Genomic DNA, 12,346 nt, shown 5'->3' with positions numbered 1-12,346 from the left:
TGCTAACCGTTTACCTATTACACCCGTATCCAGCTCAGTGACAATCAATAACTTGGCTCATTACTAGCGCCAAACGTGGGCTGCAGCGGACGCACATCGTTGCGCTCGTCCTCTTGTTTTATTGCGAGCTCGACTCGGCAGCGACTAACCACAACAAACGGAGCAATCCAAGTACACGACGTGTGCCTGTACTGTCAACGGAAAGACAGTGCCGCGTGCGTGCTGTAGCAATACGTTGCGAATGCACATAGCACGATACAGGTGCAGTCGTAAACATAGCATCCCTGCCATCGGCCATACCATGCTGAATACGCCGGTTCTCGTCCGATCCCCGAAGCTAAGCAGCATTGGGCTCGGTCAGTACTTGGGAGGGAGACCACCTGGGAACACCGAGTGCTGATGGCACCCTTCTTTTTGCTTTTTTTTTTTTTTATTGCGTGCTTCTGTGACTTAATTTTTTTTCTTTTTTTTACACTCACGTGTGGTTGGTTTTATTTACTGTTACGTTCAACTGGCGCAGCCTACTGGTAGAGCCAACGTCGAAGTGCAAAAACAATATGCAAGCCGCTAGGCGATTGTACGCGCAGTGACGGTGGTAACCGGTATAAGTAATGGTGCAAAATTTAGTCGCACAAACTGCTAACCGTTTACCTATTACACCCGTATCCAGCTCAGTGACAATCAATAACTTGGCTCATTACTAGCGCCAAACGTGGGCTGCAGCGGACGCACATCGTTGCGCTCGTCCTCTTGTTTTATTGCGAGCTCGACTCGGCAGCGACTAACCACAACAAACGGAGCAATCCACGTACACGACGTGTGCCTGTACTGTCAACGGAAAGACAGTGCCGCGTGCGTGCTGTAGCAATACGTTGCGAATGCACATAGCACGATACAGGTGCAGTCGTAAACATAGCATCCCTGCCGTCGGCCATACCATGCTGAATACGCCGGTTCTCGTCCGATCCCCGAAGCTAAGCAGCATTGGGCTCGGTCAGTACTTGGGAGGGAGACCACCTGGGAACACCGAGTGCTGATGGCACCCTTCTTTTTGCTTTTTTTTTTTTTATTGCGTGCTTCTGTGACTTAATTTTTTTTCTTTTTTTTACACTCACGTGTGGTTGGTTTTATTTACTGTTACGTTCAACTGGCGCAGCCTACTGGTAGAGCCAACGTCGAAGTGCAAAAACAATATGCAAGCCGCTAGGCGATTGTACGCGCAGTGACGGTGGTAACCGGTATAAGTAATGGTGCAAAATTTAGTCGCACAAACTGCTAACCGTTTACCTATTACACCCGTATCCAGCTCAGTGACAATCAATAACTTGGCTCATTACTAGCGCCAAACGTGGGCTGCAGCGGACGCACATCGTTGCGCTCGTCCTCTTGTTTTATTGCGAGCTCGACTCGGCAGCGACTAACCACAACAAACGGAGCAATCCACGTACACGACGTGTGCCTGTACTGTCAACGGAAAGACAGTGCCGCGTGCGTGCTGTAGCAATACGTTGCGAATGCACATAGCACGATACAGGTGCAGTCGTAAACATAGCATCCCTGCCATCGGCCATACCATGCTGAATACGCCGGTTCTCGTCCGATCCCCGAAGCTAAGCAGCATTGGGCTCGGTCAGTACTTGGGAGGGAGACCACCTGGGAACACCGAGTGCTGATGGCACCCTTCTTTTTGCTTTTTTTTTTTATTGCGTGCTTCTGTGACTTAATTTTTTTTCTTTTTTTTACACTCACGTGTGGTTGCTTTTATTTACTGTTACGTTCAACTGGCGCAGCCTACTGGTAGAGCCAACGTCGAAGTGCAAAAACAATATGCAAGCCGCTAGGCGATTGTACGCGCAGTGACGGTGGTAACCGGTATAAGTAATGGTGCAAAATTTAGTCGCACAAACTGCTAACCGTTTACCTATTACACCCGTATCCAGCTCAGTGACAATCAATAACTTGGCTCATTACTAGCGCCAAACGTGGGCTGCAGCGGACGCACATCGTTGCGCTCGTCCTCTTGTTTTATTGCGAGCTCGACTCGGCAGCGACTAACCACAACAAACGGAGCAATCCACGTACACGACGTGTGCCTGTACTGTCAACGGAAAGACAGTGCCGCGTGCGTGCTGTAGCAATACGTTGCGAATGCACATAGCACGATACAGGTGCAGTCGTAAACATAGCATCCCTGCCATCGGCCATACCATGCTGAATACGCCGGTTCTCGTCCGATCCCCGAAGCTAAGCAGCATTGGGCTCGGTCAGTACTTGGGAGGGAGACCACCTGGGAACACCAAGTGCTGATGGCACCCTTCTTTTTGCTTTTTTTTTTTTATTGCGTGCTTCTGTGACTTAATTTTTTTTCTTTTTTTTACACTCACGTGTGGTTGGTTTTATTTACTGTTACGTTCAACTGGCGCAGCCTACTGGTAGAGCCAACGTCGAAGTGCAAAAACAATATGCAAGCCGCTAGGCGATTGTACGCGCAGTGACGGTGGTAACCGGTATAAGTAATGGTGCAAAATTTAGTCGCACAAACTGCTAACCGTTTACCTATTACACCCGTATCCAGCTCAGTGACAATCAATAACTTGGCTCATTACTAGCGCCAAACGTGGGCTGCAGCGGACGCACATCGTTGCGCTCGTCCTCTTGTTTTATTGCGAGCTCGACTCGGCAGCGACTAACCACAACAAACGGAGCAATCCACGTACACGACGTGTGCCTGTACTGTCAACGGAAAGACAGTGCCGCGTGCGTGCTGTAGCAATACGTTGCGAATGCACATAGCACGATACAGGTGCAGTCGTAAACATAGCATCCCTGCCATCGGCCATACCATGCTGAATACGCCGGTTCTCGTCCGATCCCCGAAGCTAAGCAGCATTGGGCTCGGTCAGTACTTGGGAGGGAGACCACCTGGGAACACCGAGTGCTGATGGCACCCTTCTTTTTGCTTTTTTTTTTTTTATTGCGTGCTTCTGTGACTTAATTTTTTTTCTTTTTTTTACACTCACGTGTGGTTGGTTTTATTTACTGTTACGTTCAACTGGCGCAGCCTACTGGTAGAGCCAACGTCGAAGTGCAAAAACAATATGCAAGCCGCTAGGCGATTGTACGCGCAGTGACGGTGGTAACCGGTATAAGTAATGGTGCAAAATTTAGTCGCACAAACTGCTAACCGTTTACCTATTACACCCGTATCCAGCTCAGTGACAATCAATAACTTGGCTCATTACTAGCGCCAAACGTGGGCTGCAGCGGACGCACATCGTTGCGCTCGTCCTCTTGTTTTATTGCGAGCTCGACTCGGCAGCGACTAACCACAACAAACGGAGCAATCCACGTACACGACGTGTGCCTGTACTGTCAACGGAAAGACAGTGCCGCGTGCGTGCTGTAGCAATACGTTGCGAATGCACATAGCACGATACAGGTGCAGTCGTAAACATAGCATCCCTGCCATCGGCCATACCATGCTGAATACGCCGGTTCTCGTCCGATCCCCGAAGCTAAGCAGCATTGGGCTCGGTCAGTACTTGGGAGGGAGACCACCTGGGAACACCGAGTGCTGATGGCACCCTTCTTTTTGCTTTTTTTTTTTTATTGCGTGCTTCTGTGACTTAATTTTTTTTCTTTTTTTTACACTCACGTGTGGTTGGTTTTATTTACTGTTACGTTCAACTGGCGCAGCCTACTGGTAGAGCCAACGTCGAAGTGCAAAAACAATATGCAAGCCGCTAGGCGATTGTACGCGCAGTGACGGTGGTAACCGGTATAAGTAATGGTGCAAAATTTAGTCGCACAAACTGCTAACCGTTTACCTATTACACCCGTATCCAGCTCAGTGACAATCAATAACTTGGCTCATTACTAGCGCCAAACGTGGGCTGCAGCGGACGCACATCGTTGCGCTCGTCCTCTTGTTTTATTGCGAGCTCGACTCGGCAGCGACTAACCACAACAAACGGAGCAATCCACGTACACGACGTGTGCCTGTACTGTCAACGGAAAGACAGTGCCGCGTGCGTGCTGTAGCAATACGTTGCGAATGCACATAGCACGATACAGGTGCAGTCGTAAACATAGCATCCCTGCCATCGGCCATACCATGCTGAATACGCCGGTTCTCGTCCGATCCCCGAAGCTAAGCAGCATTGGGCTCGGTCAGTACTTGGGAGGGAGACCACCTGGGAACACCGAGTGCTGATGGCACCCTTCTTTTTGCTTTTTTTTTTTTTATTGCGTGCTTCTGTGACTTAATTTTTTTTCTTTTTTTTACACTCACGTGTGGTTGGTTTTATTTACTGTTACGTTCAACTGGCGCAGCCTACTGGTAGAGCCAACGTCGAAGTGCAAAAACAATATGCAAGCCGCTAGGCGATTGTACGCGCAGTGACGGTGGTAACCGGTATAAGTAATGGTGCAAAATTTAGTCGCACAAACTGCTAACCGTTTACCTATTACACCCGTATCCAGCTCAGTGACAATCAATAACTTGGCTCATTACTAGCGCCAAACGTGGGCTGCAGCGGACGCACATCGTTGCGCTCGTCCTCTTGTTTTATTGCGAGCTCGACTCGGCAGCGACTAACCACAACAAACGGAGCAATCCACGTACGCGACGTGTGCCTGTACTGTCAACGGAAAGACAGTGCCGCGTGCGTGCTGTAGCAATACGTTGCGAATGCACATAGCACGATACAGGTGCAGTCGTAAACATAGCATCCCTGCCATCGGCCATACCATGCTGAATACGCCGGTTCTCGTCCGATCCCCGAAGCTAAGCAGCATTGGGCTCGGTCAGTACTTGGGAGGGAGACCACCTGGGAACACCGAGTGCTGATGGCACCCTTCTTTTTGCTTTTTTTTTTTTTATTGCGTGCTTCTGTGACTTAATTTTTTTTCTTTTTTTTACACTCACGTGTGGTTGGTTTTATTTACTGTTACGTTCAACTGGCGCAGCCTACTGGTAGAGCCAACGTCGAAGTGCAAAAACAATATGCAAGCCGCTAGGCGATTGTACGCGCAGTGACGGTGGTAACCGGTATAAGTAATGGTGCAAAATTTAGTCGCACAAACTGCTAACCGTTTACCTATTACACCCGTATCCAGCTCAGTGACAATCAATAACTTGGCTCATTACTAGCGCCAAACGTGGGCTGCAGCGGACGCACATCGTTGCGCTCGTCCTCTTGTTTTATTGCGAGCTCGACTCGGCAGCGACTAACCACAACAAACGGAGCAATCCACGTACACGACGTGTGCCTGTACTGTCAACGGAAAGACAGTGCCGCGTGCGTGCTGTAGCAATACGTTGCGAATGCACATAGCACGATACAGGTGCAGTCGTAAACATAGCATCCCTGCCATCGGCCATACCATGCTGAATACGCCGGTTCTCGTCCGATCCCCGAAGCTAAGCAGCATTGGGCTCGGTCAGTACTTGGGAGGGAGACCACCTGGGAACACCGAGTACTTCTTTTTGCTTTTTTTTTTTATTGCGTGCTTCTGTGACTTAATTTTTTTTCTTTTTTTTTACACTCACGTGTGGTTGGTTTTATTTACTGTTACGTTCAACTGGCGCAGCCTACTGGTAGAGCCAACGTCGAAGTGCAAAAACAATATGCAAGCCGCTAGGCGATTGTACGCGCAGTGACGGTGGTAACCGGTATAAGTAATGGTGCAAAATTTAGTCGCACAAACTGCTAACCGTTTACCTATTACACCCGTATCCAGCTCAGTGACAATCAATAACTTGGCTCATTACTAGCGCCAAACGTGGGCTGCAGCGGACGCACATCGTTGCGCTCGTCCTCTTGTTTTATTGCGAGCTCGACTCGGCAGCGACTAACCACAACAAACGGAGCAATCCACGTACACGACGTGTGCCTGTACTGTCAACGGAAAGACAGTGCCGCGTGCGTGCTGTAGCAATACGTTGCGAATGCACATAGCACGATACAGGTGCAGTCGTAAACATAGCATCCCTGCCATCGGCCATACCATGCTGAATACGCCGGTTCTCGTCCGATCCCCGAAGCTAAGCAGCATTGGGCTCGGTCAGTACTTGGGAGGGAGACCACCTGGGAACACCGAGTGCTGATGGCACCCTTCTTTTTGCTTTTTTTTTTTTTTATTGCGTGCTTCTGTGACTTAATTTTTTTTCTTTTTTTTACACTCACGTGTGGTTGGTTTTATTTACTGTTACGTTCAACTGGCGCAGCCTACTGGTAGAGCCAACGTCGAAGTGCAAAAACAATATGCAAGCCGCTAGGCGATTGTACGCGCAGTGACGGTGGTAACCGGTATAAGTAATGGTGCAAAATTTAGTCGCACAAACTGCTAACCGTTTACCTATTACACCCGTATCCAGCTCAGTGACAATCAATAACTTGGCTCATTACTAGCGCCAAACGTGGGCTGCAGCGGACGCACATCGTTGCGCTCGTCCTCTTGTTTTATTGCGAGCTCGACTCGGCAGCGACTAACCACAACAAACGGAGCAATCCACGTACACGACGTGTGCCTGTACTGTCAACGGAAAGACAGTGCCGCGTGCGTGCTGTAGCAATACGTTGCGAATGCACATAGCACGATACAGGTGCAGTCGTAAACATAGCATCCCTGCCATCGGCCATACCATGCTGAATACGCCGGTTCTCGTCCGATCCCCGAAGCTAAGCAGCATTGGGCTCGGTCAGTACTTGGGAGGGAGACCACCTGGGAACACCGAGTGCTGATGGCACCCTTCTTTTTGCTTTTTTTTTTTTTTATTGCGTGCTTCTGTGACTTAATTTTTTTTCTTTTTTTTACACTCACGTGTGGTTGGTTTTATTTACTGTTACGTTCAACTGGCGCAGCCTACTGGTAGAGCCAACGTCGAAGTGCAAAAACAATATGCAAGCCGCTAGGCGATTGTACGCGCAGTGACGGTGGTAACCGGTATAAGTAATGGTGCAAAATTTAGTCGCACAAACTGCTAACCGTTTACCTATTACACCCGTATCCAGCTCAGTGACAATCAATAACTTGGCTCATTACTAGCGCCAAACGTGGGCTGCAGCGGACGCACATCGTTGCGCTCGTCCTCTTGTTTTATTGCGAGCTCGACTCGGCAGCGACTAACCACAACAAACGGAGCAATCCACGTACACGACGTGTGCCTGTACTGTCAACGGAAAGACAGTGCCGCGTGCGTGCTGTAGCAATACGTTGCGAATGCACATAGCACGATACAGGTGCAGTCGTAAACATAGCATCCCTGCCATCGGCCATACCATGCTGAATACGCCGGTTCTCGTCCGATCCCCGAAGCTAAGCAGCATTGGGCTCGGTCAGTACTTGAAAGGGAGACCACCTGGGAACACCGAGTGCTGATGGCACCCTTCTTTTTGCTTTTTTTTTTTTATTGCGTGCTTCTGTGACTTAATTTTTTTTCTTTTTTTTACACTCACGTGTGGTTGGTTTTATTTACTGTTACGTTCAACTGGCGCAGCCTACTGGTAGAGCCAACGTCGAAGTGCAAAAACAATATGCAAGCCGCTAGGCGATTGTACGCGCAGTGACGGTGGTAACCGGTATAAGTAATGGTGCAAAATTTAGTCGCACAAACTGCTAACCGTTTACCTATTACACCCGTATCCAGCTCAGTGACAATCAATAACTTGGCTCATTACTAGCGCCAAACGTGGGCTGCAGCGGACGCACATCGTTGCGCTCGTCCTCTTGTTTTATTGCGAGCTCGACTCGGCAGCGACTAACCACAACAAACGGAGCAATCCACGTACACGACGTGTGCCTGTACTGTCAACGGAAAGACAGTGCCGCGTGCGTGCTGTAGCAATACGTTGCGAATGCACATAGCACGATACAGGTGCAGTCGTAAACATAGCATCCCTGCCATCGGCCATACCATGCTGAATACGCCGGTTCTCGTCCGATCCCCGAAGCTAAGCAGCATTGGGCTCGGTCAGTACTTGGGAGGGAGACCACCTGGGAACACCGAGTGCTGATGGCACCCTTCTTTTTGCTTTTTTTTTTTTTATTGCGTGCTTCTGTGACTTAATTTTTTTTCTTTTTTTTACACTCACGTGTGGTTGGTTTTATTTACTGTTACGTTCAACTGGCGCAGCCTACTGGTAGAGCCAACGTCGAAGTGCAAAAACAATATGCAAGCCGCTAGGCGATTGTACGCGCAGTGACGGTGGTAACCGGTATAAGTAATGGTGCAAAATTTAGTCGCACAAACTGCTAACCGTTTACCTATTACACCCGTATCCAGCTCAGTGACAATCAATAACTTGGCTCATTACTAGCGCCAAACGTGGGCTGCAGCGGACGCACATCGTTGCGCTCGTCCTCTTGTTTTATTGCGAGCTCGACTCGGCAGCGACTAACCACAACAAACGGAGCAATCCACGTACACGACGTGTGCCTGTACTGTCAACGGAAAGACAGTGCCGCGTGCGTGCTGTAGCAATACGTTGCGAATGCACATAGCACGATACAGGTGCAGTCGTAAACATAGCATCCCTGCCATCGGCCATACCATGCTGAATACGCCGGTTCTCGTCCGATCCCCGAAGCTAAGCAGCATTGGGCTCGGTCAGTACTTGGGAGGGAGACCACCTGGGAACACCGAGTGCTGATGGCACCCTTCTTTTTACTTTTTTTTTTTTTTATTGCGTGCTTCTGTGACTTAATTTTTTTTCTTTTTTTTACACTCACGTGTGGTTGGTTTTATTTACTGTTACGTTACACTGGCGCAGCCTACTGGTAGAGCCAACGTCGAAGTGCAAAAACAATATGCAAGCCGCTAGGCGATTGTACGCGCAGTGACGGTGGTAACCGGTATAAGTAATGGTGCAAAATTTAGTCGCACAAACTGCTAACCGTTTACCTATTACACCCGTATCCAGCTCAGTGACAATCAATAACTTGGCTCATTACTAGCGCCAAACGTGGGCTGCAGCGGACGCACATCGTTGCGCTCGTCCTCTTGTTTTATTGCGAGCTCGACTCGGCAGCGACTAACCACAACAAACGGAGCAATCCACGTACACGACGTGTGCCTGTACTGTCAACGGAAAGACAGTGCCGCGTGCGTGCTGTAGCAATACGTTGCGAATGCACATAGCACGATACAGGTGCAGTCGTAAACATAGCATCCCTGCCATCGGCCATACCATGCTGAATACGCCGGTTCTCGTCCGATCCCCGAAGCTAAGCAGCATTGGGCTCGGTCAGTACTTGGGAGGGAGACCACCTGGGAACACCGAGTGCTGATGGCACCCTTCTTTTTGCTTTTTTTTTTTTTATTGCGTGCTTCTGTGACTTAATTTTTTTTCTTTTTTTTACACTCACGTGTGGTTGGTTTTATTTACTGTTACGTTCAACTGGCGCAGCCTACTGGTAGAGCCAACGTCGAAGTGCAAAAACAATATGCAAGCCGCTAGGCGATTGTACGCGCAGTGACGGTGGTAACCGGTATAAGTAATGGTGCAAAATTTAGTCGCACAAACTGCTAACCGTTTACCTATTACACCCGTATCCAGCTCAGTGACAATCAATAACTTGGCTCATTACTAGCGCCAAACGTGGGCTGCAGCGGACGCACATCGTTGCGCTCGTCCTCTTGTTTTATTGCGAGCTCGACTCGGCAGCGACTAACCACAACAAACGGAGCAATCCACGTACACGACGTGTGCCTGTACTGTCAACGGAAAGACAGTGCCGCGTGCGTGCTGTAGCAATACGTTGCGAATGCACATAGCACGATACAGGTGCAGTCGTAAACATAGCATCCCTGCCATCGGCCATACCATGCATTCTGCTTCCGGCTCCCGAGCTAAACGGATCGTAGGATCATGGGCTCCAATGGAGCGGCATATGCGGCTGTTAGCCGCGGCAACAGGCTTTCGACGGAGGAAGATAAGGATTTCCAGATTATTTTGCCTCGGCTACCTACAGGACGCATTGTTTTAAAGGGACACTAAAGGTTACTATTAAGTCAACGTGGACTGTTGAAATACCATCACAGAAACCTCGAAACGCTTGTTTCGTGCCAAGGAGAGACATATTTTAAGAGAAAATGCGTTCTGAAGCGTCCGCGTACCTCTAGCGCAGTTCAAATCGCCCGCCCTCCGATCGAGGAGTACTGACATCATGGTCTCATAGTGACGTTGCGCCATCGGTGAGTAGAACAGCGTCCGCAGACGGCGCTACGGCTTTTCTGCGCAAAACGCAAACGCGCGGCCAGAAACAGAGCCAAGACAGAGCCGACAGCAGAGCGAAAGCTAGCGGGAAGAGAAACGAATTACGTCCAACGGCACACGGAGAGTCCGTTTTCGTTAAACTATAGGCTGCGGCGAGCTCGCAGCGTGGTCGGCGTGGTCTGTGAGAAGTGACGAGCCTTTTCGCACTCGCAACAGGGCATAAAAGAGTGCGAATCGACGCAAAATTCGGCCTAGAAACGTGCTTCGCCACAGCCAGGGCTCAATACGATCCAAGCTGGCACGAACCAGATGTCGTTTCCCGCACTGCCACCAGGCGCCGCTACTATACCTCAAACTCCAGCGCAAGACGCCGAGAAGCTGGTACTTCATTCTATGACGCAAACTTCGACGCTCGTCGCAATGGACCCTGACACCGACAGATTGGCTCGCGATGGTGGGCTCAACTTCAGCGATTTGAGCACCGGCGAGCGCGACCTGCTGCTGAGGGCTCGCACTGCCGGCGTCGTTGCGTACTACGACGGCGGCCTCGACACCGGCTCTCCGGAGCGGGAAAGCAACGAGGGCTTCCCACGACATCACATGGACGTGGCATTCTCGCTGCTTGTTCCAAATGAAAGTTTCGCGAGCGAACCCTCACAGCACGACGCGATAACGAAGCTACTGAAACTCCAAAGTGTGCGCGGCGCGGAGTCGAGCGCGCAGAGTCGAGCGAAAACGAAACCTTTCGAACACCCATATTACTGAAGGGTAACGTCAAAATGTTATTTTTTCTTAGAATCAAATAGACGTAGACAAGTAGCATTTTTTTCCGTCTTATAATCGAATGAAATGATATTTTTAATACGAGTAGTTGAGTATTAGTAACACAAATTATGAGGAGTGCTTTCGTCATCGGGCTAGTACCGGAATGTCGCTGGGGGGTCTCAAATCGTGTCATGCATTTACCTCAATTTCTCGGTTACTAAAGCTCTGTTCGCGATTACATTGACGCCTTAGACGTTCTAGAACATTGCTCTACCACTTTAACTTGAGTTTTTGGTAACCTTTAGTGTCCCTTTAAATACAGTTTTTTTGCACGGCGACGCTCGTGTTCGCCCGTTCCGTGTGGAAGATTTCCGGGACGCGCTTCAAGCTGTTGGTATGCTCTCTGGCGTCGTCGCCCTTGGAGCATACCAAATCAACCATGTATGGGCGGTGACGATGAAGACAGCCGAGGCTGCCGAAAAGCTGGCTGCCCTGAAGGAGCTACAGGTGAAGGGGCGTCGCTGCCTGGTCATCGACCCCAAGGAACAACAGGTGAAGCTTCGTATCCACTGGCTTCTGCATGGGGTGGACGACGAAGACGTCAAGACCGCGCTGGCCTCCTTCGGCAAAGTGACGGAAGTGACCCGGGAGCGCTGGCGAGTGGATGGCGTTTCCGACAAGGGCTCGACGACCCGAGCAGTGCTGCTGCAGCTGAAAGCCGGAATGAAAGTTGACGACCTGCCCCACCAGATCCGCGTCGCCGGCGAGCTTGCGCTGGTGGTAGCCCCAGGTCGCCCCATGCAGTGCCTACGCTGCCGGGGCTCTGGCCACGTTCGACGAGAATGCAAGGTTCCTCGTTGTTCCCGGTGCAGGCTTTTTGGACACAACGACGCGGACTGTGTACGCTCTTACGCAGTAGCCGCGGGCTCGGCGCAGAGCGAGCCGTCGGCATCAGAACATATGATGGACGTGACCGAGGCGGAGGAAGCGGCCAAGGGTGCTGGAAACAGCAACGTGGCGGCAGAAACGAGCGCGACGACCAAGCAGGCCGAAGCAGGAAGGAATAATATCCCTCCCCCTAAGGAACCAGCAGCTACAGTCGAGAGCGTGCAGACGGCCCCGCAAGAAAATGAGAGCCACCAGCGAGCTACGGATGCAACGCAGGCAGAGGCGGACGACAACGCGACCCATGCTAGCGCCCGCGTCGAATCCGTCTCGGCACCGGTCAAGAGATCCCTGCAGCACGAGGAGAAAGTCGACGGAAAGGCCGGCGGTGACTCCGAGCCACCACCCGCTAAGACGCTACCCGGAAGGCGCTCCACCATCAAGCCTAAGCCGAACTTGGAGGCTGACCGCAGGCT

The 12,346-nt window shown here is 50.6% G+C and overlaps 14 non-coding genes and 1 pseudogene across 14 annotated transcripts; all 15 read left to right on the top strand.

Moving 5' to 3' along the window:
- The first annotated feature begins 286 nt into the window (after positions 1-286).
- Positions 287-405, top strand: LOC140218036 (5S ribosomal RNA). Its single transcript, XR_011894498.1, has one exon. It is a non-coding gene; the product is annotated as a 5S ribosomal RNA (ribosomal RNA).
- A 518-nt stretch (positions 406-923) lies between these two features.
- Positions 924-1,042, top strand: LOC140217693 (5S ribosomal RNA). The gene has a single exon (XR_011894276.1). It is a non-coding gene; the product is annotated as a 5S ribosomal RNA (ribosomal RNA).
- A 517-nt stretch (positions 1,043-1,559) lies between these two features.
- On the top strand, positions 1,560-1,678 carry LOC140218035 (5S ribosomal RNA). The gene has a single exon (XR_011894497.1). It is a non-coding gene; the product is annotated as a 5S ribosomal RNA (ribosomal RNA).
- Positions 1,679-2,193: 515 nt separating this feature from the next.
- LOC140217679 (5S ribosomal RNA) lies at positions 2,194-2,312 on the top strand. Its single transcript, XR_011894262.1, has one exon. It is a non-coding gene; the product is annotated as a 5S ribosomal RNA (ribosomal RNA).
- A 516-nt stretch (positions 2,313-2,828) lies between these two features.
- Positions 2,829-2,947, top strand: LOC140218034 (5S ribosomal RNA). The gene has a single exon (XR_011894496.1). It is a non-coding gene; the product is annotated as a 5S ribosomal RNA (ribosomal RNA).
- Positions 2,948-3,464: 517 nt separating this feature from the next.
- Positions 3,465-3,583, top strand: LOC140218033 (5S ribosomal RNA). The gene has a single exon (XR_011894495.1). It is a non-coding gene; the product is annotated as a 5S ribosomal RNA (ribosomal RNA).
- A 516-nt stretch (positions 3,584-4,099) lies between these two features.
- LOC140218032 (5S ribosomal RNA) lies at positions 4,100-4,218 on the top strand. The gene has a single exon (XR_011894494.1). It is a non-coding gene; the product is annotated as a 5S ribosomal RNA (ribosomal RNA).
- Positions 4,219-4,735: 517 nt separating this feature from the next.
- LOC140218031 (5S ribosomal RNA) lies at positions 4,736-4,854 on the top strand. Its single transcript, XR_011894493.1, has one exon. It is a non-coding gene; the product is annotated as a 5S ribosomal RNA (ribosomal RNA).
- A 517-nt stretch (positions 4,855-5,371) lies between these two features.
- LOC140217861 (5S ribosomal RNA) lies at positions 5,372-5,490 on the top strand (annotated as a pseudogene).
- A 505-nt stretch (positions 5,491-5,995) lies between these two features.
- Positions 5,996-6,114, top strand: LOC140218030 (5S ribosomal RNA). Its single transcript, XR_011894492.1, has one exon. It is a non-coding gene; the product is annotated as a 5S ribosomal RNA (ribosomal RNA).
- A 518-nt stretch (positions 6,115-6,632) lies between these two features.
- Positions 6,633-6,751, top strand: LOC140218029 (5S ribosomal RNA). The gene has a single exon (XR_011894491.1). It is a non-coding gene; the product is annotated as a 5S ribosomal RNA (ribosomal RNA).
- Positions 6,752-7,269: 518 nt separating this feature from the next.
- Positions 7,270-7,388, top strand: LOC140217692 (5S ribosomal RNA). The gene has a single exon (XR_011894275.1). It is a non-coding gene; the product is annotated as a 5S ribosomal RNA (ribosomal RNA).
- Positions 7,389-7,904: 516 nt separating this feature from the next.
- On the top strand, positions 7,905-8,023 carry LOC140218028 (5S ribosomal RNA). The gene has a single exon (XR_011894490.1). It is a non-coding gene; the product is annotated as a 5S ribosomal RNA (ribosomal RNA).
- A 517-nt stretch (positions 8,024-8,540) lies between these two features.
- LOC140218027 (5S ribosomal RNA) lies at positions 8,541-8,659 on the top strand. The gene has a single exon (XR_011894489.1). It is a non-coding gene; the product is annotated as a 5S ribosomal RNA (ribosomal RNA).
- A 518-nt stretch (positions 8,660-9,177) lies between these two features.
- LOC140218026 (5S ribosomal RNA) lies at positions 9,178-9,296 on the top strand. The gene has a single exon (XR_011894488.1). It is a non-coding gene; the product is annotated as a 5S ribosomal RNA (ribosomal RNA).
- Positions 9,297-12,346: the final 3,050 nt, after the last annotated feature.

This window comes from Dermacentor andersoni, chromosome 4, assembly GCF_023375885.2.
Source record: "Dermacentor andersoni chromosome 4, qqDerAnde1_hic_scaffold, whole genome shotgun sequence".
In the NCBI taxonomy this organism is placed as follows: domain Eukaryota; kingdom Metazoa; phylum Arthropoda; class Arachnida; order Ixodida; family Ixodidae; genus Dermacentor; species Dermacentor andersoni.
Note: the sequence above shows the minus strand (reverse complement) of the source record. Positions and strands in the feature narration are given on the sequence as shown.